The sequence below is a fragment of the Rhincodon typus genome, chromosome 39 (genome assembly GCF_021869965.1).
Source record: "Rhincodon typus isolate 14 chromosome 39, sRhiTyp1.1, whole genome shotgun sequence".
Classification (NCBI taxonomy): domain Eukaryota; kingdom Metazoa; phylum Chordata; class Chondrichthyes; order Orectolobiformes; family Rhincodontidae; genus Rhincodon; species Rhincodon typus.
The window spans coordinates 3,757,040-3,781,764 of NC_063370.1; the positions used below are offsets into that span (position 1 = coordinate 3,757,040).

Genomic DNA, 24,725 nt, shown 5'->3' on the forward strand with positions numbered 1-24,725 from the left:
CACTCTCTCTCTCGCTTTTTGCTCTCTCGCTTTTTGATCACTCTCTCGCTTTTTGCTCATTCTCTCTCTCGCTTTTTGCTCACTCTCTCTCTCGCTTCTTGCTCTCTCTCTCGCTTTTTGCACTCGCTTTTTGCTCTCTCTCTCGCTTTTTGCGCTCTCTCTCTCGCTTTTTGCGCTCTCTCTTTCTTTCTCGCGTTTTGTGCTCTTGCTCTTGCTTTTTGCTCTCTCGCTTTTTGCTCGCTCTCTCGCTTTTTGCCCTCGCTCTCGCTTTTTGCGCTCTCGCGCTCTCTCTCTCTCGCTTTTTGCTCTCTCGCTCTCGCTCTTTGTGGTCTCGCTTTTTGCTCTCGCTTCTTGCTCACTCTCGCTTTTTTTGCTCTCGCTCTCGCTTTTTGCTCTCTTTTTCTCTTGCTCTTTTCTCTCTCGGTCTCTCGCTTTTTGCTCTCGCTCTCTCGCTTTTTGTACTCTCACGCTCTCTCTCTCGCTTTTAGCGCTCTCTCTCGGTTTCCCTCTCTCGCTTTTTGCGCTGTCTCTCGCTTTCTGCTCTCACTTCTTGTTCTCTCTCGCTCGCGCTCTCGCTCTTGTGCTCTGATCATTACCCACACTCTATTTAAAAATATGGAGAAACAATTGAATAACTCATTTCAGATCATTAGACAAGGAGCTGAGTAATGCAGGAGCAAACGTCCTGGCATGGAAGTTGAACCCAGGGACTTATGGCTCAGAAATAGGAAACCTACTCGCAAAACGACTCCCAGTGGAGTACCAATAAACCAGATTTACTAAAGAATCAGTCTTTAATGGGTAAGTCTGGGTTTCAATATTATTTGTCCAGTGATACTACCACTGTCATCAATCTCCACCAGGAATTCCAGGGTCTCATACGCTGCAAGCAAGGAGGTCCTGAGGCTTGGTGTATTGGTGAAACCATGCAGACACTACGACGAAAGATGAATTGACACCATGCAATAATTGCCAGACAGGGATGTTCCCTCCCAGTGAAGGAGCACTTCAACGATCAAGGAGGTGGGCACCCTCCTGTATCTTTCTCATATGGTTGTTCTTCATTGTGAACCCAGCTAGTGACAGTTACAACCACCCGTAATTCAACATGCAGAGAACCTTGTGTTTCATGAGGAATCACTGGATATTCAGTTGTGGAATCCAGGGATTTGCAAAGACATTGTACTGGCTGAGATCAGCTCACCTCGCCCTGAAAATGGTCAGTTACCCTTTAGGGATACTTGTAAGCTTTTGAGGCAGTGGAGCAGATGGAGATTCAATTTCTTTTCTAAGTTACTTGTAAAGTATGTGTAGTCTGTCCTATCCTTTACTGTGTAATTGACAGTGGTAGGGTTTTGCTTTGCATGACTCACCCTGGCCAACAATCAGGGCTGTGCAAGAATTGTAAAAAGGGGTTAATGCTCTGATGTTGGATATTATGGAAGGTTAAGCAGTTAATATAAAATTTTGATCCAGTCTGTATTAGGACTTGCAAATGAATAAAAGGGCATTCCACACTGCTGCTATTGGATAACCACAGTGCTGACTGTGATTTAATTATGGCCTCTTGAAACAATGTCTTTCATCCCTCTTGGCCATGTGCAGATACTTGATATCCTGTAGCAGATAATTCAACATTATCTGCCATAGTTTTAAAGTGAGTGGAGGTAGATATAGGGGAGACGTCAGAGGTAGGTTCTTCACTCAGAGAGTGGTCGAGGCGTGGAATGCATTGCCGGAGAGGGTAGTGGAGTCGGTCTCATTAGGGGCATTTAAGCAGCTATTAGATAGGCATATGGATGATAGTATAAGGTAGGGGTGGAGGTTAGATAGAATTTAGGATTAGGGTAAAAGTTCGGCACAACAGAGTGGGCCGAAGGGCCTGTACTGTGCTGTACTTTTCTATGTTCTATATTCTAAGGCTATTCGGCCTTGGATTTTCGGATAAATGTCCTCCGAGGCAGACTTTGGGAAACACAACAAAGCAGATTCACTGAGCAGAGGCTGATAGCCAAGTTTGGTACCCATGAGGATAGTCTCAACAGGGATCTTGGGTTCATGTCACACTACAGGTCACCCCACCACACTATACACACACATGCGCATGCGCACACAATCTCTCGAGCATACGTGCACACACACACACACACACACACACACACACACCGTCTCTCGGGCATGCAAGCACATGAAAGAATGGGGTGAATTTGTATTTGCAGATACATTCGACTTTGTTCGAAAAGAACACAATTTATAGACAGTCCATCAATATGGCATGTTATTAATTCCTACTCTAGAAATAAAACCAGTCTGACTGCAAACTAAAACACAAACAGATTCTAAACACCTAACATGCATTGTCTGACCTAAAATGTCACCTTTTCTTTACGCCGATAAAAACTTTTAGTTCTCTCAGGACAGTGACTTGTAAGGAATTTGGGGATTTACATATACATATTAATCAATTAAAACCTTCTAACTGATTGAAGATTTAACAGCATCTCTGGTTTGGTTAATACATCCTGATCAATGGTATGACCCTTTGCTTTTTTACATGTAAATTCTGTGTCTGATACTACCTCTGTTACTAACACCTGAAGGAGGAGCGAGGCTCTGAAAGCCTGTGTTTTCAAATAAACCTGTTGGACTATAACCTGGTGTTGTGTGATTTCTGACCAAATCAGGATGGTGAGTGGCTTGGAAGGGAATTTGAAGGTGGTGGTGTTCCCATATGTCTGCTGCCCTTGACCTTCTAGATGGAAGTGGTAGTGGGTTTGGAAGGTGCTTTCTAAGGATCTTTGGTGAATTTCTGCAGTGCGTCTTGTAGATAGTGCACACTGCTGCGACTGACCATTTGGGAGTGAAATGAGTGGATGGCTTGTGGATCAAAAACAGAAGTTGCTGTAAAAGCTCAGCAGGTCCGGCAGCATCTGTGAAGAAAAAATCAGAGTTAATGTTTAGGATCTGGTGACCTTCCTCACAACTGATGGTAACTGGGAAAATGTCGGTTTATATGCAGAAAATAGGGAGGGGGATGGGTTAGAGAGTAAACAGAGAGAAGAGCAGTTGGATAGACAAAGGAGTTGATGATAATCTGGCTAGGAAGGTGAATACTGTGGTTGGCTCGCTTGCTGAGCTGCTTCGTTAGTTCGCAGATGTTTCATTACACTGCTGGGTAACATTGTCAGTGCAGCCTCTGATGAAGACAGTTGTGTTTTCCTGCCTGGTATTTAAACTATGGGGTCCATTAGATTTGATTACCCCGTTTCCAGTTTTCCTTCACAGTGGTGTGTATATATAGGGTGTTGAGGTTGGTTGGCTTGCCAAGCTGGTTTGTTGTTTCGCAGACGTTTCGTTACCATGCTTGGTACATAGGGTCTAGTTCTATGTGGTTTGTTGATATCCTTCTTGGTGGAGAACCAGGCCTCTAGGAATTCCTGTGCTTGTCTCTGTTTGGCCTGTCCTCGGATCCTGGTGTTGTCCCAATCGAGCTGGTGGTTCTCCTTATCCGTGTGAATGGAGATGAATGAGTATTGGTTGTGTCTTTTTGTTGCTAGTTGGTGTTCATATGCTGTTGTGGCCAGTTTTCTTCCTGTCTGTCCAATGAGTTTAACCCAGAGTTTAAATACCAGATGGGAAAACGCAACAACGCTTCATCAGAGGCTGCACTGATGATGTTACCCAGCAGGGTAATGAAATATCTGCAAACTAACGAACCAGTTGGCGAGTGAACCAACCGCAGCATCCACAACCTGAGCTACAAATCTACTCAAGAACCTTAGGCTGAATAGTTGTTAATTGGGACTGTTAGTGATTAACAATAGGTAGTGTGTAATGGCAGACTGTGTGATAACAAGGCTGGTGTGTAGGGTAGAACGCTAGGACATGGGAGAGTTTAGGCCCTAAAATTATTGAACTTGATGTCGAGTCCAGAGGGCGGCAGGGTCCCCAAGCGGAAAATGAGGTGTTGTTCTTCCAGATTGCGTTGAGCTTCGATGGAATACTGCAGCAAGCCAGAGACAGGTGTTGGCCAGGGAACAGGGTGGTGTGTTAAAGTGGCAGGCAACAGGTAGCTCAGGATCTTTTTTGCAAGCAGAACACAGATGTTTTGCCAAGTGATTGCCTGGGCTACGCTTTGTTTCCCGAATGTAGAGGAGACCATATTGTGAGCAGCGATGCAGTAGACTAGATTCTGTGAAGTGCAGGTGAAGTGTTGTTTCACCTGGAAGGTGTATTTGGACCCTTGGATACTGGGAAAGGAGGAGGTAAATGGCAGGTATTGCACCTTCACCAGTTGCAGGGGAAGGTGCCATGGGGCTGTGTTGTGGGTGAGGGAAGAGTGGACCGGGGTATCTCAGAGGGAATGGTCCCTGTGGAAGGCAGACCAGGGAGGGGAGGGGGAATATGTGTCTGGTGGTGGCATCTCACTGGAGGTGGCAGAAATGGTGTCTGATCTTTTGGATGTGAATGCTGGTGGGATGGTAGGTAAGGACAAGGGGAACCCTATTGTTGTTGCAGGAGGGAAGAGAAGGGGTGAGGGCGCAAGTGTGGGAGATGGGTCGGACCTGGTTGAGGGCCCTGTCGACAACGGTGTTGGGGAATCCTCGGTTGAGGATTTCGGAGGCTCCGTTGTCAAAGGTGGCCTCATCTGAACATATGCTTGTGGATGTAGTGCTAATCAAGTAGGCTGCTTTGTCCTGAATGGCGTCAAGTTTCTTCAGTATTTTTGGGGCTGCACTCATCCAGGCCATTGGAGAGTATTCTATCACACTGCTGACTTGTGCCTTGTGGACAGGCTTTGAAGAGTCAGGAGGTGAGTTACTTGCCGCAGTATTCTTAGTTTCTGACCTGCTTTTATAGCCACTGTGTTTATGTGCCTGGATCTTGTTGCATTTAAACATGGACTGCTTCAGTATCTGAGGAGTCGTGAGTGGTGCTGAATATTGTGCAATCATTGGCAGTCTTCCCCACTTTCTGACCTTTATGATGAAGGGAATGTCATTGATGAAGCAACTGAAGATGGTTGGGCCTAGGGCATAACCCTGAGGAGCTCCTGCAGAGACGTCCTGGAGCTGAGATGTCTGACCTCCAACAGGCATGACCATCTTTCTATGTGTCGGGTATGACTCCAACCACCGGAGAGTTTGCCCCTCATACTCAGTTGATTCCAGTTTTGCAAGGGCTCCGGGATGCCATACTCGGTGGAATGCAGCCTTGATGTCAAGGACTGTCATTCTCTCGTCACCTCTGAAATTCAACTCTTTTGTCCATGTTTGGACCAAGGCTGTAATGAGGTCAGGAGCGGACTGCCCCTGATGAGACCCAAACTGGGCATCACTGAGCAGGTTATTGCTGAGCAGGTGCTGCTTGATAGCACAGCTGATGACACCTTCCATCACTTCACTGATGATCGAGAGTAGACTGATGGAGCAGTAATTGGCCGCGTTGGATTTGTCCTGCTTTTTATGTACAGGACATAACTTGGACAATTTTCCACACTGTCACATAGATACCAGTGTTGTAACTGTACTGGAACAGCTTGGCTGGATATCGCGTGAATGAATCAAATTGGCTGCAGACTGCTATCTATAATGCTGGGGACCACTGGAGGAGGCCGAGATGATGGATCATACATTCTGCACTTCTGGCTGAAGATTGCTGCGACAGCTTCAGCCTTATCTTTTTTGCACTGATGTGCTGGACTCTTCTATCATTTGAGGATGGGGATATTTGTGGAGCTGCCTCCTCCAGTGAGTTGTTTAATTGTCCACCACCATTCATGGCTGGATGTGGCAGGACTGCAGAGCTTAGATCTGTTCCATTTGTTGTAGGATCACTTAGCTCTGTCTATCACTTGCTTCTTATGCAGTTTGGCGTGCAAGTAGTCCTGTTTGGTCGCTTCACCAGGTTGACACCTCATCTTCAGGCATGCCTGGTGCTGCTCTTGACACGCCCTCGTGCACTCTCTGTTGGACCAGGGTTGATGGTGATGGTTGAGTGAGGGAATATACTGGGCCATGAGCTTACAGATTGTGCTGGAGTACAATTCTGCTGTTGATGGCCCACAGTGCCTCATAGATGCCCAGTCTTGAGCGACTAGATCTGTTTGAAGTCTGTCCCATTTGGCATGGTGATAGTGCCGCACGATATGATGGAGGTTATTCTCAATGTGAAGGCAGGACTTTGTCTCCACAAGGACTGTGCGATGGTCACTTTTACCAAATACTGTCATGGACAGATGCATCTGCAGCTGGCAAGTTGGTAAGGATGAGGTCAAGTATGATTTTCCCTCTTTGTTGGTTCCCTCACCACCTACCACATACCCAGTCTAGTAGCTATGTCCTTTAGGACCTGACCGGCTCAATCTGTAGTACTGCTGCCAAGCCATTCTTGGTGGTAGACACTGAAATCCCCCACCCAGAGTACCTTTTTGTGCCCTTACCAACCTCGGTGCTTCTTCTAAGTGGTGTTCAACATTTTGCAGGGAATAGAGGATTTGTGTTTATAAGAAGAGGCTGGATTGGCTGGGTCTTCTTTCACTAGAGTGTAGGGGTTTGAGGAGTGACTTTATGGATATTTATAGAATTACGAGGGGTGTAGGTAAGGTGAATAGCAAGAGTGTTTTCCCTAGGTTAGGGGAGTTCAAAACTAGGGAGCATATTTTCAAGCTAAGAGGATAAAGTTTTAAAAAGGACATGAGGGGCAACTTCTTTTTACAGAGTGGTTTGAGTGTGGAATGAACTGTCAGAGGCAGGGGCAGATGCAGGTGCAGTTACAACATATAAAAGACATTTGGATTAGTATGTGAATGGGGTTACGGAGATAGAGTGGGATGCTCTACAGAGGTTTGGTGCTGAACGGCCACTAGCTGCACTGTTGGATTCGATGGAGGTGGCACAGTGTCTCAGTGGTTAGCACTGCTGCCTCACAGTGCTAGGGACCCAGGTTCAATTCCAGCTCAGGCAACTGTCTGTGTGGAGTTTGCATGTTCTCCCTGTGTTGTGTGGGTTTCCTCCAGGTGCTCTGTTTTCTGCCCACAGTCCAGAGATGTGCAGGTTAAGTGGATTAGCCATGTTAAATTACCATAGTGTTCAGGCTAGGTGGATTAGCCGTGGGAAATTCATGGTTACAGCAATGTAGCAGGCTTGATGGGCTGAATAGCCTGCTTCCACACAGTAGGGATTCTATGAATAGGAAAGGCTTGGCAAGATATGGGCCAAACACAGGCAATGTGGAATTAATTTAAATTGGGAACATGGTCGGTGTGGACTAGTTGGACTTAAGGGTCTGTTTCAGTGCTATATGATGCTATAACCATACACCCCAGTCTTATGCTCATGCACATACACTTTCCTGCAGGGATCATTAGATTGCAATCAATAAAAGGAACTGCGATATACTTCTTTCCAGGTAGTGAAGGTTATTATGTCAGACTGAGGAGGATATCACATTGTAGCATTTTAAGGTGAGAACATGTATCTCCAAGGCTTTTCTTCAGTGCATTTTCAGCTTTATATGACAGCTGGTTTTACCATCAGCTGTGTTATAATGCAAAACACACAGCTTACCTTGTAGTAACTTTTTTGCACTGGCCAACCTTCTTTTATCAGTAAATATCAGATTAGCTAGTCGTTAATGGAATTTTGTGTTGCAGATATTCTCCATCTCACTTGAAGTTTGGTAAGGAACAAAGGAAATAAGATATGTATGGTGTTTGTCTACGTAACAATTACAGTCCAGCATTGTAAAAAATGCTTTAACATGCTATGTGTAGTTTTGTATGAATTGGTATCATTCTCATTTCTGAAGTTTGTGGGTTTCATTCTCACTCCATCGATTGGATTCTTTGTTACACCAAAAGATTTAAAATGCCCACATACTCCAGAAAAGATGTTACATTGAATTAATTATTTCACAGAATTAATTCATTGACTGCAAAGCGATTTAACATCTCCTACCTACTAGCCTCATCCCGCCCCCTTGACCTGTCCGTCCTCCCTGGAATAACCTATCCCCTCTCTAACTCCCCACCTACACTCACCTTTACTGGCTCCATCCCCGCCTCTTTGACCTGTCTGTCTCCTCTCCACCTGTCTTCTCATCTTCTATCCGCCTCCCCCTCTCTTCCTATTTATTTCAGAACCCCCTTCCCCTCCCCCATTCTGACCAAGGGTCTAGGCCTGAAACGTCAGCTTTCCTGCTCCTCTGATGCTGCTTGGCCTGCTGTGTTCATCCAGCTCTACACCTTGTTATCTTGTAAGCGATTTAAAGTGTCAGGTTTGCTATATAACTGTTCATTAACTTTTTTTAATATTTTGAGAAATTTTGAAAGTATGTATACAAATGTAATAATTGAGGAGGATTGAACGATCTTGAAGCATTTTTAGAGTAATACTCCCATTAGAATATTTTTTTTTAAACAAGGAACAGAGTAAATTCCAGATAGCATGTGTCTTTTGGAAAGTAGTATTTTGGAATAGGTTATACATATAACCATCAGACATGCTATATGCTGAATGTAGCAAACTTTGGAGGGTAAAGATGAGTTAGAAGCTGTGGTTTCCAAGCCCTCCGCTATTGGGGTTTTTCATGCTTCACTTCTGGGTCTGCATGACTTTCATTAATGGAAATTGATTGATTGTGACAATCAATCAGTCAGCAGCTGTCATTGTTACGGTATCATGTGGCTACAAAGAAAAACTAGATGGACAGTTTTTTTTTCAGCAATTACTATGACCCAGAAGAGGAAGGAAAAATTGAGAAAAAAGTCACCTGAGAATGTCAGTTGAGCACCTGTCAGCAGCCATTTCAGAAACGTAGTGCTGGAGACTTGAATTGGAGATGCCAGTGTTGGACTGGGGTGGACAAGGTCAAAAATCACACTACACCAGGTTATAGTCCAACAGGTTTATTTGAAGACACAAGCTTTCAGAGTCTCACTGCTTTTTCTTCTGAAGAAGTGAGACTCTGAAAGCTTGTGTCTTCAAATAAACCTGTTGGACTACAACCTGGTGTCATGTAATTTTTGACCTGGAGACTTGAAAGCAGAATAATTGGTGTGGAGAACAACAGGAAACATAATACAATTCATACCAAGTAGCAGGCTGCAAAAATTAACATCAACTTTGTAAAATTACACTTAATTCTGTTAGCCCTGCCAGAAAACAGTACACTAGATTAGGATCTATGAAGATGCAAAGTGAAAAAGGGAAAATTTGGAATATTTGTACCTTGGCTCAATGGTTAGACTCCACTTCAGCATTATTTCTGTACTGGAGCTCATATTATGACTACAAAAATGTGTTGTTTTATCTATTGATGTACAAAATGAAGTATAAATTACCTAGGACAGGAGTAGCAAAGCCCAATTCAGATTTTCTAGAAGATAATTATTTTTAAAGAGTGACCTGTCCTTTTTATCTACAGATATTACCTCAGAAAGCGGAGAAAGTGAAGGCGATTGTTTAATAATTTTGTGGCTTGCATCATCTGTAAGAAATGCCCAGAATGCTTCAGTAAAATTAATTATGTAGTGCAGTGATGTTGGATAAATCCAACAGCCAATTTGCTTACATTGAATCTTCACAAAGTAGTGAATGTAATGGCAGATTAATCAGTTTTTGTTTGTGGCATTGGTTGAGACAAGAATATTAAGACGCTAACCATACTGTTCAATTTTAAACACTCTAATTTTCATTTTCATATATTTTTCAGCTCAGTGTGTTTTTTTTTAACCTTTTGTATCAGAATGTTGTGGGTCTAAGCTCCACCTCGGAGCTTTGATACCATATTTTAGGCTTATACTAAAAGGGTACTGAAATGTAGAGCAGGTGCTGACCTTTTGGGTGAGATATTAAACTAAATACCTGTCTGCTTTCTCAGGTGTGTAAACAATTCCCAGTGTGCCGGAAACTGTTAGCACATCAAACAGTATATATAAAAACACTATTTGGTCTTTCCTACACTGCAACAGTGACTATGCTTCAGCAGTACTTCATTGTCTGAAAGGCAGCTTTGGACATCCTGAAGTCATAGATGATACAATTTAATCCGAGTCTTTTATTTCAAAGACAAACAAGGGAGATGGTGAGACAAAATAATTAGGATGAGAGATCCAAAAGATAGCAATTGATTATGAAGTAGAGAGAATAGAACATTTGAAGGGTCTATGGTCGAAGCTGAACAAGATGTTGCCAGCTTTGTTAACATTCAGTTGTAGGAAATTGCTCTTCATTTAAGATAATGTAGAAAAATCTAAAGCTGAAATAAGGTAATTTCATTGCTCGGAATCCATCTGTCGTATTATAATTGTTTTATTATGGAAATTTTAAATTACCCCTGATATTCTTTCCTGTACTATCCCACTCTTAGCTGAATTAGAATAAGAATTTTAACCTATTAGTTTTTCAGTTATTTTGCATTTATTTATGGCCTTTAGTCCTGTTTTGCTGTGCCTTTATGAAGCAACTTTGGGATGTAACTTATTTAATGTATCACTGTCAGGTTTTTCTCATATGTAGACTTATCTTTCCACATTGCTCATCGCTTTTAGGCTTTGGATTAGTCTTGTTGGATGTCTCTGCATGTATCTCTTATATCTGCTTCTTGTAGCATGGTGAACGGAACAATACAGTAGGGGACTGTACGCCAGATAAGGTCCAACTTTAACGTTGGGAAGCTCAAATGGCTTCCAAAAACTTACACTGAACTATCTGATTATTCTATTTGCCTGGACATATGGTCTACATTTACTCTGGATCCTTTTCTAATCTTTCCATTTTTTTTCATGTGGATACCAACAGAGAATGCTAATTTTTAAAAAAATGTTACCTGTTTTCTAATCAACCTGTTCAGAGATCATAGATCATAGAATCCCTACAGTGTGGAATCAGGCCCTTTGGCCCAACAAATCCACACAGACTCTCAGACCATCCCACCCAGACTCATCCCCCTATAACACACCTAATCTACACATCCCTGAACACTATGGGCAATTTAGCATGTCCAATCCACCTAACCTGCACATCTTTGGACTGTGGGAGGAAACCGATATTATTACACACCTCTGGAACAGGTGAGACTTGAACCTGGGCCTCCAGGCTAAAAGGTAGGATACTGTCAGGCCACCACAAAAGTCCAGCAGAAAATGCTACAGTCGTATTGGTAAAGCATTTCAGCTGCCAATTATCTGCCTAATTAGACTTCTTAATTTGAATTATTTTGCACAATCCCTTATCTTGCTGCTCTCCCTTCTTGGTCATTCCTATTATGACACCCATTTACTCCATGGAGCTGCTGAAACAAGAGCTATTGTTTGAAGGATTGAGTTGAATTTCAGGAGGTGACTTTTGCAACAATATTCTGGCCAAAAAAACTTGTTCATCATAGCATGCAGGCATCAGGTCACACGGTGTTGGTGCCTATGTTTGTGATGTCTTGTCAGTATAAAAAAAATGTTGAGTTTTATTTGAGGTTCCAAATGGAAATAATATTGCAGGTCCATACTAAGCTTGGCCTTGATATATTTTTAAATATTGTGTTGCATTTGTTGTAGTCTGTGTTTAAAAGTGTGATTTGCAAACAACAGAATTACTGTCTAGAAAAGCTTAACTAAGTGTTGTTTTTCTTTGCTGTTGCTACACAGCATGTTAATGAATGGCATTGTTTAATTTTTGGGAAGATGGCTACAGTAGATGCACCAGACACGGCAACGCTAATGCCAGATCGGCAGAATCTTTAGGCCCTGAACGCCATGAGCCACGGTGACAAATCTAGTACAGTCGCATGAGAAGCCCAGCGAAGCTTTTTTTTGTCCAACAGAGTTCCTGGCCTCAAGATGAGAATCTTGCTAGGCTTGTTGTGAGATGCCTAATAACAAGAATTATTCCTTGCTTTTGTCCTTAAACAGCATCAAATCTCATCTCCTTAATATGTAGGTTTCTACTCTGAGATTTTCCAAATAGAAATAGGTACTGAGAATTCCTGACATTGAAAGTCAAAGTGTGTACTAGTTGACTGCAGCTTGTTGTTTGCTCCCACCCTGTATCTTTGACGCTCGGCACCAGTATCTCAAAGCACACTCTATGGGCAGCAGCTCATGCACACTATGACCTTGGCATCTGACATGTGCAGCCTGTTCACAACATCATGATACATCTCCAATCTTCTTACAGTACAGTTCTGCATTGTAATGCAGCATTTTGGCATGCCCCTGCTCTTTTCATTGCAATTTGTATGCTTTGACAGTCACCCAACTCATGGATTTGACCAGGCCCCATCTCCGGGCTGTTCACTCGTTCTCCTACAGCTCACTCATCTTACACCTGTCTGGATGTTCACAGCATCCCTACCTCTTCCTGCCTTTCCTTGCCATGCCTTGCTTTTTAGTGCAGACATTCAGAGGACAAGGTCCAAACTGTCGTTGATGCATTTACATTGGCTAAATATCTGGGAGACGAACATCCTCTACTAGCCTGTTTTCAGGCACGACACTCACCCGATCCACGCTGTGCCACACTGTGAAAATCAGTAGAGAGTCACTAGTTAATATGGAACAATTTTCACATTTTGGGAGCCTTATCTCAGCGAAAGCAACCACTGATTGTGAAATTCAGCATTGCCTGTTGTGTGCCAGCTCAGCTTTTGGCTGTCTGAAGAGCAAATTGTTTGGTGACAAAGACCTCATGCCTGACACCAACTTCATAGCCTGTAGCACAGCAGTGTTATCTACCCTTTGTGTTTGAGGGGTGGACAATATACAGCAAATATCGCAAATCCATTGTGAAATATCACCAGCAAAGCCTCTGCAAAACCCCGGAAATCCACTGATAGGATAGACGCACCAACATTAGCGCTTTCTCTCAGGCTAAAATCCCCTGTATTGAAGTGTTGGTTGCAGTCAATTCAGCATTGTGCGGGCCACATCGTCCGAATTTCTGGCACGAGACTTCCAAAACAAAATCTCCACTCGTGGTGTGGTGTGGTGTGGTTGGCGATGGCCTAGTGGTATTATTGCTAGACTATTAATCCAGAAACCCAGCTGATATTCTGGGGATTCGAATCCTACCACGGCAGATGGTTGAATTGGAATTCTACATGTGACTCCAGATTCACAGCAATGTGGTTGACTCTCAACTGCCCTCTGAAATGGCCTAGCAAGCCACTCAGTTGTACCAATTGCGACAAAGACTTAAAGAAATGAAACTGGACGGATCACCTGGCATCGACCTAGGCCTTCACTGTCGCTGGGTCAAAATCCTGGCATTTCCTCCCTAATAGCATTATGGTTCAATCCACAGCAGGAGGAATGCAGTGGTTCAAGAAGGCAGCTCACCACCACCTTCTCAAGTGCAACTAGGGATGGGCAAGAAATGCTGGCCAGCCAGCGACACCCACATCCCATAAAAATGAATAGAGGACAAAAAGCTTCATGGCAAGTGGTTACCAACAAGACAGAGGAAACACTTCAATGACATTTTCCAAGTCTCAATGGAAAAAAGAATACAATATCTCCATGACTTGTGGGAATCACCACCCAAGACTGCTGTCACTGCAGAAGTAGTAATACGAAAGGACACCAGCATTTCCAACAAAAAGGTGTGAGCCCCTCATTCTCACCACTTTCTGGCTGAACAACTTTCCTCTGAACCCCTATTGGATATTTGTATTTTGGTGACTATCTTATTTGGTAGTTTCCAGTTATGATCTTTCCCACAACAGCAAACATTCTGTTTGCATCCTCTATATCAAAACATCTCATGACTTTAAACATCTGCACTAGGTTAGCCCAATCTTCTTCTAAAGATAAAAGATTTACAAAGATGTTGCTGGGTATGGAGGGTTTGAGCTATATGGAGAAGCTGAATAGGCTGGGGCTATTTTCCCTGGAACATCGGAGGCTGAGGGGTAACCTTTATAGAGGCTTATAAAATCATGAGGGGCATGGATAGGGTGAATTATCCAGGTCTTTTCCCCAGGGTGGGGAAGTCTAAAACTAGACGGCATAGGTTTAAGGTGAGATGGGAAAGAATTAAAAGGGACTTAAGGGGCAACTTGTTCAGGCAGATGGTGGTGCATGTATATGGAATGAGCTGCCAGAGGAAGTGGTAGAGGCTAGTACAATTACAATGTTTAAAAGACATCTGGATGGGTACATAATTAGGAAGGGTTTAGAGGGATATGGCCCAAATGCTGATAAATGGGACTAGCTTAATTTAGGATATCTGGTTGGCATGGACGAGTTCGTCCAAAGGATCTGTTTCCATGCTATGCAACTCTATGACGCTATGACTGTATAAATGTAGATGAAGGCCAAATAGCAGGAGGAGCATGCAGAAACCTGAGCATCCTACCACCCACTCCAGCAAAAACTGTGTGTCCCCTGACATCAAGACTGCATCAAGGCACCCTAGCAAAACTGGAATCAATGAGCATCAGGGGCAAACTCTCCACTGGTTGGAGTCATAGCTGGCACATAGGAAGATGGTTGCGGTTGTTGAAGATCAGTCATCTCAGCTCCAGGATAGCTTTGCAGGAGTTCACCAGGGTAGTATCCTGGCCCCAGCCTCCTTCAACTGCTTCATCAATGACGTTCCCTCTATCATAAGGTCAGAAGCGGGGATATTTGCAGATAATTGCACAATATTATGAGCATAGAACAATACAACGAGGAACAGGCCCTTTGGCCCACCATGTCTGTGCCAACTATGATCCTATTCTAAACTAATTCAAACTGCCTGCACATGGTCTGTGACCCACTCGGTCTGTTCACTTAGACAGATAAGTGCTTCTTAAACTTTACTTCATATTTGCATCTGCCACCACCTTGGTAGCACATTCCGGCCACCTACTACCCTCTGTGTTTAAAAAGCTTCCCTCACATCTCCTTTAAACTACCCCCCCCCCCCCCCTTCACCTTAAACCTATGCCCCCTAGCATTTGACATTTCCATCCTGGGGAAAGAGACTGACTGTCCACCTATCCATGCCCCTCATAATTTTATATACTTCTATCAGGTCACCCCTTGGCTTCCAACCCTCTAGCAAAAACAATCAAAGTTTGTCCGACCTCTCCTAGTTCAGCACCATTCACAACTCCTCAGATACTAAAGCAGTCCATATTCAAATGCATCAAGACCTGGAGGGTATCCAGGATTGGGCTGATAAGTGATAAGTAACATTTGTGCCACACAAATGTCAGGCAATGACCATCTCCAATAATATCTAACCACTGGTCTTTTGAGGAATCAATGATGGTAACACCACTGAATGTCAATGTCAACATCCTGGGGTTTACCATTCAGTTGCGTACAAACCTGGAATGTGATGGAAAGCCCCCTGCTTGCCTGTAGGACTACAGTTCCAACAACATTCAAGAAGCTTGACACCATCCAGACCAAAGCATCCCACTTGGTACCGCATTGAGAAGCATCCACTCTCTTCACCACTGACTCAGTAGCAGTAGTATGTACTATCTACAAGATGCACTGCAGAAATTCACCAAAAAAACAGAGTTAACGTTTCGAGTCCAGTGACCCTTCCTCAGAGGAGGAAAGGGTCACTGGATCCGAAATGTTAACTCTGTTTGTTCCTTCACAGATGCTGCCAGACCTGCTGAGCTTTTCCAGCAACTTTGTTTTCATTCCACAACCACTTCTATCTAGAAAGACAAGTCAGCAGATATATGATAAAATCACCACCTGCAAGTTCCCCTCCAAGCCACTCACCATCCTAACTTAGAAATATAATACCATTCCTTCACTGATGTTGGGTCAAGGTTCTGAAATCCCCTCTCTAAGGGCATTATGCTTCAACCTTCATGGACCGCAGCGGTTCAAGAAGGCAGCTCATCATCACCTTCTCAAGGCAGGACAGGCAATAAATACTGGCCAGCAAGTAGTGCGCACAAACCACGAGTGAATTAATAAAACTGTCACAGACTTTGCAGATCCAGCATTGGAATACATAGTCACCTCAGACCCCACAAGACCAGAGAAGAAGAAAGTCATTCTCAATTCTGAGGCATTGCCTAAGAAGAAGACTGATAAATGTACAAAACAATAACAATATCTTAAAAGAAATAAATAACTTGTGACCTTTATTAAGAGGGATGGGTATGTTATTGTGGAAGATGATACAAAGGCAGATATGGACATTAAAGCTGTAGCCACAATTTGAAAATAATGTAACGATCTCAATAGGCAAAAGCTTTTAACATCGCCATGAATTCTCAAATCATAGTTGTTGCACTTTATCCCTGTCTGATCACGGAGATGTTGCTATTTATTTTCAGACAACTTACTATGAGACAGGGGAGTATGAAAAAACCCCACAGCTATGCTTGCTGGAGGACAAGAGTCGACATATTTCTAATGTGAGTTATTATTTTGGAAAGATTTATTTAGACACCTCTTGACTATGGCCAGAGGTAGTGTGTTCAACCTGTCAAGGCTCTGAGGAGAAGGAGCAGGCAGTTAACCCTGATCATTCACACCTGGCTTGTGTATATATTATGTGAAATTCCACCAAATGTAAAATAAATATTACAAGTCATATTTTCTGTTCTTGTCACAATATTTATTGAAGCAATTTTCATGATCGTTAATTAAAATACTTTTTTCTAAATTGGCCGCCAACTCCCACGACTCATCCCTGTGCTCTCAGAGGTCTTAATCCATTCCATGTTTCCACAATTGTCAGCCTCCCTTTAAAACCAATCTACATGTGTGAATCTAAGCAAGACTGTTAGTAGGCTATTTAACTATTGAGGGTATCACATTTTTTCTCTGGGAATTGTGTGGAAGAGGAAATCTGTCCAAATTTCTAGTAGAGATGCCTGTATTTTTGATGCTGTACAGCAATAATAAAAATATCTTTAGTGTAGTCAAAAGCCCCAAGAAAATTTCATCCATTCATAATTAGCCATAGTACAGAGGGCCCCGAATACATCTCTCTTTGTTCACTGCTGGTGTCATTCTTCCCCCCATCTAGTTCTGATGTTGTCCACTCATCTATTCCATCTCTGACCTGACTTATTCTTTTAATTGTGACCATTTCCATTTTATTGTTGCCAACACAAGACTCTCACCGTCTTTTCCAATAACCAGACATTCTCAATTTCCATTTCTGCATTGCAGATAAAGGTGTGCAAGGTATTGGGGTCTGATATTTCCTGTGGTACCTGACTCAAATGAACTAATTCTTCACTCAGTCCAGCTGATTCTAAGGTTCCTTAGCCACATTTTAAGAACTGTAATCCTCCTCTGCTCTATTTAGGGTCCTGTCCTCACACCCATATGATGCAATACTCCAAACCAGGGAATTTGCAAATTGCTTTTCTGAGTTTAGGCTGATGTTGGGTGAACGGGAGCATTATCAAACAAAATTTGACAGCCAGCCACATAAGGAGTATTAGCACAAGTGACCAAAATCTTGACTGAGAAGTTGATAGTAAGGAGCAATTTCAGGAGCGATAGAAGTGAAGAGATACGGATGGAAATTTTAGGTTTTTGGGTCTAGACAGCTGAAGGCACAGACAGCAATAGGAGGACAATAAAAATAATAGATGCAGTAGAATTAGAGAAATTGAGATGTCAAAGTAGTGGAAAAATTAGAAAAGTAGGGATAGACAAGGCTATGGAAAAATTTCAGCAATGGCATTAAAATTTTAAAATCAAGTTGCTGCTGGACTAGGAGATATTTGAAGTCAGTGTACACTTTGATTTATGGGTGAGTGGCACTGGATTTGAATTTAGGATCTTTATATGTTATTGTCATCAGAGAGAGTATGAAAATCCTAGTGCTACCAAATGACTGATGTTTATTGACGACTAGAACTTTGCCTTTCTTTAACCCAATTTCATATTTTAGGTGCATCTTGATTTTGGAGATTTCTTTGCTGCATGTGGGACATTTGTTCATCTCTTGTATCTAAGTATTGAGCAGTCCTGACGAAGGTCCAGTTGATGTTAGGGGCACTTCCCAGTCTAGCCCAAGCATATTTCATATCTCAACAGTCAAAGAAGTTTTGCCTCCAGTGTGACATTTTCAATCCCAACCTAAATATTCTTGTGACCCTGTCTGAAAGATGTTCAAGGATGGGATATGTCCAGGACTATCGGCACTGAGCCTGCTGAGATTTGTGGATTCGGATGAAAGTCTTTTCATTGACATTGCAATGATGAATATTGCTTTTCAACAGGCATCTATTGCTCCAGAAGCTGTGAACCCCAGCAGAAGTAGGCCAAAGAGGTTGAGCTTCAAGGCTCCTTCCTAAAAGATTACTGCACAAGATTGTCAAATTACTGTCCACCCTGTGTTATTTGGCATGATGAAATTGAAAAAAAAATTTGGCATTCCAAGCCTAAATGTATGCCGCCAGGGTGGCCTCCACCTATACCATTCAGTTAACCAGCAGTCTTGGTCTCATTTTCTAAGGATCTGCTGGGACTGTGGTAGGTCAAGGATGTGGGATCGCTTGGGCTTGGGAGTAATTGGCCACCACATCCCTTTACCACACAACAGACCTTGTTTAGGGTGGATAGAGTCTCTCCTTACAAGGTCTCACAGAATCCCTGGAGAGTGCCAGAAAGGCTTCAAATTTCTGACCCCTATGAATTAAGCGCAAAACAATATTGTACTAATAGTAATCATCTTTTTCCTCCAACCATTAGGAACAGAATAGTGGCTATCCAAACTAGTTAATTACTTCTGGCAAAAAAAGTTGATTTCAGTTGGTTAGTTCGGGATAGATTCCAGAATGTCTGTATATTTTTTTTGGCAAGTTGTGGAAGTTAACTCTTGCACTGTGCTGTCTGGACTCACTTGGATTACTTCTGCTCCTAATTCATATTTTTATATGTTTAAACCTGATTATTTAGGTTATGTATTTAAGAAGTTGGATATCATTCTTTAATCTTACACTTTAGTATAGTACTGAGGAAGTGCTGTATTGTTGGAAGTGCCATCTACAGATGCAATGTCAAGCACTGTTGCCATCATTTTTTCCTGTGGTTTGGTTGAACATTTTAAGATTCTGGAATGCCATTCAAATAACAGTGGAATGACGTACATCCTGGCCAACATTTCCCTCAAGTGTTGCCATACATCATTTGGTCAATCATCTCATTGCTGTTTGTGGACTCCTGCTGCGTAGAAAAGTGCTGCCATGTTTACCTACATCATAGAAATCTCTGCATTTCAAAGGAGGAGCCCTGTCCTTAAAACTGATCTTTTTTTAATCTAATTTTTATTTACTTTGTCTAATATTTCCTCTTTGGCATAGCGTCCATTTTATAAAAAATGATGTCAATGTGAAAGACATTCAGACAGCTTTGTATATTAAAGTCAACATAGAAACAAAATGGCTGGAAGCTTATAAGGGCCTGAGTGATGTGGACTATTGCAGAAAATGTGGCAGAATTGCGCAAGAAGCCCAGCAAGGCCTATCTTATGTCGAAAGCAACTCTGTGCACCTTTTAAGTAAGTTTCAAGTGTCAAGGTACAACTTGCTGTTAAGGGGGATTATTACTGGTTATCAACCTTAATAACTGTATATCTCACCTCATTAACGTGCATCTTTCTATCCTACAACTTGCTGCAAGCAAACTAAACGTCAAGAATTCTCAACATGGAAGTCAAAGTGGGTACCCACCTGTGACTTCAGCTTGTCAGTTGATCCAGAGGATCTCCATGTTTGACATCAGGCATCAACATCTCAGGACATGCTCCATGGACACCATTCACATGCTCCCCATATCCATGGACACTGAAATCCAACGTGAGCTAGCTTTTAACAAACTTCAGGGTGCATCTTACAGTATGTTTCTGCACTTCAGTTCTGCACCTGAAAATGCAACGGCAACTATCATTGTAATGCTGCAACAAGGACACTTTACACTCGGATGCATCTCTGGTCTGTACATTTGCTCTGTTAGCGCTCGCTCACTTTGAACTTTCCTGAATGCTCACAACATCCCTGCTTTATCATACCTTGCCTTCTCTTTTTTTGTACCTTGCTCCTGAGATACCGGGCTCACACTATTGCTCTATTTCGTATGTTTAGCACATTCATAAAGGCAGGAACCTTATACAGCCAGACGCTTCAGTCCAATTCATCCATGCCGACCAGGTTCCCCAAAATAAACCAATCCCATTTGGCTGCATTGGTCCATATCCCTCTAAACCTTTCCTATTCACATACCTGTCCAAATGACTTTTAAATATTGTAACTGTACCTGCATCTACTACTTCCTCTGATAGTTCATTTCCACTCTCTTTGTGAGAAGATTGCCCCTCGAGTTCCTTTTAAATCTTTCTCTGCACATCTTAAAATTATGCTGTCTGTTTTGAACCCCCAGCCATGCTTCACTCGAACACAAGTGAGTTTTTCTTATATTAGTTCGTGGGATGTGGATGTTGTGGATCAGGCCAGTACTTGTTACCCATTCCTAATTTTCCTGAGATAGTGGTGAGTCGCCTTCATGAATTGCTGCAGTCCTTGAAGTGTGTGTAAACCCACAGTACTGTTAGTGAAGGAAGTGAAGAAACAGTGATACAGTTCCAAATCAGGGTGCTACGTCAACAGGCTTGGGCAAGTCAGGAGGTGATTTCTTCGCCACAGTATTCCTAGATTCTGACCTGTTCTTGTAGCCAGTGTTTATGTGGCAAGTATAGTGGAATGGTAAATGGTAACCCCAAGGAAGTTGATAGTGTGGGTTTAGTGATGTAAACCCTATTGAATGTCAACGGACAGTGGTAAAATGGTCTGTTATTGGAATGGTCATTGCCTTGCATTGTGTGGCACGAATGCTCATCAACCCTAGCCTGAATATTGCCCAGATTTACTTGCATTTGAACATGCACTGCTTTGGCATCGGAGGAGTCACGAGTGGCACTGAACATTACACAATCATTGGTGAACATCCCCACTTCTGACCTTATGATGGAGGGAATGTCATTGATGAAGCAGCTAAAGATGGTTGGGCCTAAGACACTACCCTGAGGAACTCCCAAAGGATGACCTGGAGCTGAGATGAATGAACTCCAAAAACAACAACCATCTTCTTACATGCCATGTACGACTCCAACCAATGGAAATTTTGCTCCCAATTCCCACTGATTCCAGTTTTGCTAGGGCTCCTTGATGGCACACTCTGTCGAATGCGACCTTGATGTCACGGGCTGTCACTCTCATCTCACCTTTGGAATTCAGCTTTTGTGTCCATGTTTGTTCAAGGCTGTAATGCTGTCAGGAGCTGAGTGGCCTTGATGGGTCCTAAACGGGGTGTCACTCCTGCTTGATAGTATTGTTGAAGACACCTTTTGTCACTTTACTGATGATCAAGAGTAGAATGATGGGATGGTAATTGGCCATCTTTGGATGTCAAAGAAGGACCTGCTTCAAGAGAGCCAGATGAGGACTGACAAACAGTATCATATGTTCAGCCTATACTCAAACATTAATAACCAACTGTGCAAGAGATCAAACAGCTTTCAGTAGCCATATATATGTATCTTAATAGAAGCCCTCAACTGAGGGAAGAAAAGGAAACGTTCATAAGTTCAGAAGATAAGAAATCCAACCAAACACCATGCAAAGTTCCCTCCATATGACACATCATTTTTTTAAAAAATTGAATTCTGGTTGTAGGTACTTGCCTTGACAAATTGAACCCACTGTGACACACTGATCACTTTGTTTGACCTACTGCCTTGACTTACATTATCTAAATTACTTACCAATTTATAAAACTTTACACAAGATGACTTTTCAGCAAATAATCAAAGCACTAAATGTGAAAGCCAATCATTCTATGATGTGGTTTATACAACCAAATTGAATATTTTAGTCAGGAATGGAATTAAAAAGCAATTAACAGTTTAATTTTAGGTGAGATAGGTTTTAATATGGAACTGACAAAATATGCATTCCAGACTTTTCAATATTTTAACTAGAGAATGCATAAAAACCAGTTACATTGCCCTGTAATATTATAAATCTGACAGCTAATTTCTGTAATGCTACTTCTCTTCTATCACATATATTGAAAGATATATGGTACTCCTCAACTGAAAGCTGAACTACATTGAACTGCTACAATGCTCCTACGTGGAAACATGGAAAAGGAAAATTTGATAATAAAATTAATCCAAACCCCTCACCATTGTGAGGGGCTCTTTGTAGGATACGTGGAACAATCCCTCTTCCGAAGCTACACCGGCCCTATCCCCCACCTCTTCCTCCGTTACGTCAATGACTGTATCGGCGCTGCCTCGTGCTCCCACGAGGAGCTTGAACAGTTCATCCACTTCACTAACACCTTCCACCCCAACCTTAAGTTCACCTGGATCATCTCTGATACCTCTCTCTCCTTCCTGGACCTCTCTATTTCCATCTCTGGCAGTCACCTGGAAACGGATATCCACTTCAAGGCTGCAGACTCCCACAGCTACCTAGAGTACACCTCCTCTCACCCACCTTCCTGCAAAAAGGCCATCCCCTATTCCAATTCCTTCGCCTCCGCCGCATCTGCTCCCGAGATGAGGCATTCCACTCCCAGACATCCCAGATGTCCTCGTTTTTCAAGGACCCAACTTCCCCTCCACAGTGGTCGAAAACGCCCTCAACCGTGTCTCTCTCATTTCCCGCAACTCATCCCTCACACCCCCTGCCCGCAATAACAACCAAAACAGAATCCCCTTCGTCCTCGCGTACCACCCCACCAACCTCCGGATCCAACGCATCATCCTCCAACACTTCCGCCATCTGCAATCCGACCCCACGCCAAAGACATTTTTCCTTCCCTACCCTTATCTGCTTTCCGGAGGGACCACTCTCTCCGTGACTCCCTTGTCAGCTCCAAACTCCCCACCAGCCCCACATCCCTGGCACTTTTCCCTGCAACCGCAGGAAGTACTACACCTGCCCCTACACCACCTCCCTCATCCCCATCCCAGGCCCTAAGAAGACCTTCCACATCAAACAGATGTTCACCTGCACATCTGCTAATGTGGTATACTATATCCGCTGTTCCCGTTGTGGCCTCCTCTACATCGGGGGAACCAAACGGAGGCTTGGGGACCGCTTTGTGAAACACCTACGATCGGTTCGCAACAAATAACTGCACCTCCCAGTCGTGAACCGTTTCAATTCCCCCTTCCACTCCTTGAACGACATGTCCATCCTGGGCCTCCTGCAGTGCCACAATGATTCCACCCAAAGGTTGCAAGAACAGCATCTCATATTTTGCTTGGGAACCCTGCAGCCCAATGGTATCAATGTGGACTTCACAAGCTTCAAAATCTCCTCTCCCCCGACCGCATCCCAAAACCAGCCCAGCTTGTACCCGCCTCCCTAACCAGTCCTCCCACCTATCCACTCCTCCTACCTCAAGCCCCGCCCCCATCTCCTACTAGCCTCATCCCGCCTCCTTGACCTGTCCGTCCTTCCTGGACCGACCTATCCCCTCCCTAACTCCCCACCTACACTCACCTTTACTGGTTCCAACCCCGCCTCCTTGATCTGTTTGTCTCCCCTCCACCTATCTTCTCCTTTATCCATCTTCTATCCGCTTCCCCCTTTCTCCCTATTTATTTCAGAATCCCCTTCCCCTCCCCCATTTCTGAAGAAGGGTCTAGACCTGAAACGTCAGCTTTCCTGCTCCTCTGATGCTGCTTGGCCTGCTGTGTTCATCCAGCTCTACAACTTGTTATCTCAGATTCTCCAGCATCTGCAGTTCCTACTATCTCTGGACTGTTTACATATTGTGTCAAGAAACCCTCCTGAATAGTCCTTACAAATTCTGCTCTTCGTGCCAAGCCCTTAGCACAAAGTGACTCCTAGTCAATACAGGGAAAATCACCCACCACAATAACCCTGCTGTTTTTACTTTTTTCTAAAATCTGTCTACATATTATCTCCTCTATCTCCCGCTGGCTGTTGGGACGCCTGTAGTATACGCCAGCGCTGTGATTTCACGTTTCCTATTCCTGAGTTCCACCCATACTTCCTAGCTGCACAAGTCCTCTGATGTATCCTCCCACAGTACAGCTGTGAGATACTCCTTTACCAGTAATGCAAACCCCCCCAACCCCCTTTATATCCCTTTCTAACACACCTGAAACATCTAAATCCTGAGACATTCAGCTGCCAGTCCTGTCCCTCTTTCAGCCAAGTTTCCATAATTGCAATAACGTCATAGTTCCAAGTACTAACCAACGCTCTGAGTTTATCTACCTTAACAATAATACTTCTTGCATCTAAACAAATGCATTTCAGACCACCTCCCCTGCTGTTTTCAACAGCATTTCCCTGCCTGTTCTTAAAGATGATTGCCCTGGTTTCTACCTCTCCCTCAATTTCTGCATCTACTGCCCTAGTCCTCTGGTTCCCACCCCCTACCACACTATTTTAAACCCTCCCAAATCATTCTATCAAGTACTGCCCCCCCCCCCAGGACATCAGTCCCAGTCTTGCCCAGGTGTAACCCGTCCAGTTTGTACAGGTCCTATCTCTCCCAGAACTGGTCCCACCTCTCCGAGAACCAGTCCCAATGCTCCATGAATCTGAAATCCTCCCCCTCATGTCATCTTTTCAGCCACATGTTTTCAGCTACTGGGACTTGAACCCGGATCTCCTGGCCCAGAGGTAGGGACACTCCAACTATGCTACAAAAGTCCCAGACCACTGGTCTAGACAGATGCTGGAAAAGTCCCGTTAGCCTATAA

The 24,725-nt window shown here is 43.4% G+C and overlaps 1 long non-coding RNA gene across 1 annotated transcript in view; it reads left to right on the top strand.

The window, feature by feature from the left end:
- LOC125487310 overlaps positions 1 to 16,517 on the top strand; it is a 37,113-nt gene extending 20,596 nt beyond the window's left edge. The window contains exon 3 of the long non-coding RNA XR_007265801.1: positions 16,291 to 16,517. This is a non-coding gene — a long non-coding RNA (uncharacterized LOC125487310). The remainder of the gene's footprint in view (positions 1 to 16,290) is intronic.
- Positions 16,518 to 24,725: the final 8,208 nt, after the last annotated feature.